General features: G+C 41.7%; 1 non-coding gene across 1 annotated transcript; it reads right to left on the bottom strand.

The window, feature by feature from the left end:
- Positions 1-663: 663 nt before the first annotated feature.
- Positions 664-770, bottom strand: LOC124158310. Its single transcript, XR_006864776.1, has one exon. It is a non-coding gene; the product is annotated as a U6 spliceosomal RNA (small nuclear RNA).
- Positions 771-2055: the final 1285 nt, after the last annotated feature.

The raw sequence follows: 2055 nt of genomic DNA, 5'->3' as shown, positions 1-2055 counted from the left end.
TAAACTCCAAGAAATACTACATTATATATGTCAGGTATATTGCCGAACGAATGGTATAGGAATTCCTACTTCCTCCGAACGAAAGGACCTTAAAATGTACATTCCATGTGGGACTCATTACGCGCTTTTCCTTCTTCCTTTTATTTGTTGACAGCTGGCGATCTAACACCTCTCGCCAAACACGCTTATTGAGGTGGCATGCGGGATAACATGCCGACGTATTTTTTTAAACTGTAAATAATTTCTACGAGGAACGGTTAGTGAAGAGTTTGATCTGGAGTGTCGCGCTTTTACGGTGCGGAATCGCGGACATTGCGAAAGGACGACGAGAGAAGACTGGAGGCGTTCGAGTCGTGGGTACGGAGAAGAATGAAGAAGGTGAAGTGGACGGAAAGGAGGAGAAAAGACGAAGTGTTGGACATGGTGGGTGAGGAGAGGCAGCTCTTAGATCTACGTTATACACACGGCTACTTGTGTACAACTTTCAGACTCACGAGCAGTATTAGATTTTGCATAACAATTGAGTCCTTTGGATACCTCGAACTAACGTTGACCTCTCATTTACACTCAGACATTAAATATGTTTTGTTTGAGAAATCGGTGTTGTACAATTAGAAGAAATAACTAAGAGCAGCCTTGTCAAAAATATTTTACAACAGCGCAAAAAATGTGGAACGCTTCACGATTTTGCGTGTCATCCTTGCGCAGGGGCCATGCTAATCTTCTCTGTATCGTTCCAATTTTAGTATATGTACCGCCGAAGCGAGTACATTGAAACGAAGTGGAATCACCTCTATATATACCACCTTAAAAGCTGGGCTTAAGTGTCATTGAGTGGTAATATTTGGCATTGAATTTTTCTAATCATGAATAACACTATTTGCGATTTCCTCTTATACAGTTTTAAGACTCAAATGCGGAAGAGTACATTTATATGCTAGGAAAATAAGTTTGTTTTGCATTGTCTGAAATATAGTTAATTATATCGATTCCATTAAGAGTCGATGCCTGTTCAACACTTCCTCTAGATGCCGTGAAAAGGGTACCCCATCCCCGGGCTAACCGATTGCAGGGAAGGGTCGTGAGCCCAACCCAACCCTCATTTACCTTTTGAGATACGGAGGAGACAGAAGGTATGGGAGGAGCGAGTACTTAGCGGGGATGGGATGTTGATGTGTTAGAGGGTAGAAAGTTAGGTGAACGAGGGAGAAGAAATAAGAGAAAAGAATTCTTTTCGATATAATGAAGGTGAGTAGGCATCATTATGAATTTAATAGGGATGTTTATGAAGGAAGTGGAGGCTGCCAGAATGCTTCTAATGTACCTCATGAAAACCTACAATAAACGGTAAAATACTTACATAGTCATTATTTCTGCGAATAGTACACTGCTTCAGTGGCCTAACTATGGGGGGGGGGGCGATGACGGGGTAGATCCCCCCAAAGCCTCAGAGAAATTAAGAAAAATATTTAAAACTATTGTTTAGGTTTGACGTATAATAACTAATTCTTCTTGAAGTTAAATTTTAAGTGCCAAAATGGTGCAGAATGTATTTCCAGGCAAGTCATTTTTCAAAAATATTCCCGGACCCAAGCCCCTCCATCCCCCCCCAAAGAATATTCCTAGTTACACCACTACACTGCTTTATTTATTTTTTAAAATTTTTTCTTCGTTCAGTTTCCGTAAATAAATAAATAAAATAACGCCGTAAGGGCCGAAATTGAAGGTTGAATACTGGAAGGCAAACATATCGTAAGAATCACAATGCAGTTAATTCGCGTGCGAAAGTTTAATATTGTTGCAAGGTTCGCATGAGTTGCTAGGTTTACCACTTGTGTCGTGTTATCACCTAGCGACCTCAACTTAGCCGCGGGCTTATCCCGCGTGGCCCCGTTGAAAATTGATTTCAACTCTCTCTCCCTCTGGTTCTCTGGCTGCGAATACGTACTTGGCTCTGCGCGCCTCCTCCGCCAACTTATGAATATGGAATGATGTGAAATTTAACATCCGCTCGCTTTGCTTCGCGGAGATCCTTCGCCATGGGAGTTTGCTGAC

This window comes from Ischnura elegans, chromosome 4 (assembly GCF_921293095.1).
Source record: "Ischnura elegans chromosome 4, ioIscEleg1.1, whole genome shotgun sequence".
Lineage (NCBI taxonomy): Eukaryota > Metazoa > Arthropoda > Insecta > Odonata > Coenagrionidae > Ischnura > Ischnura elegans.
This window is presented reverse-complemented; position numbering and strand designations above follow the sequence as displayed.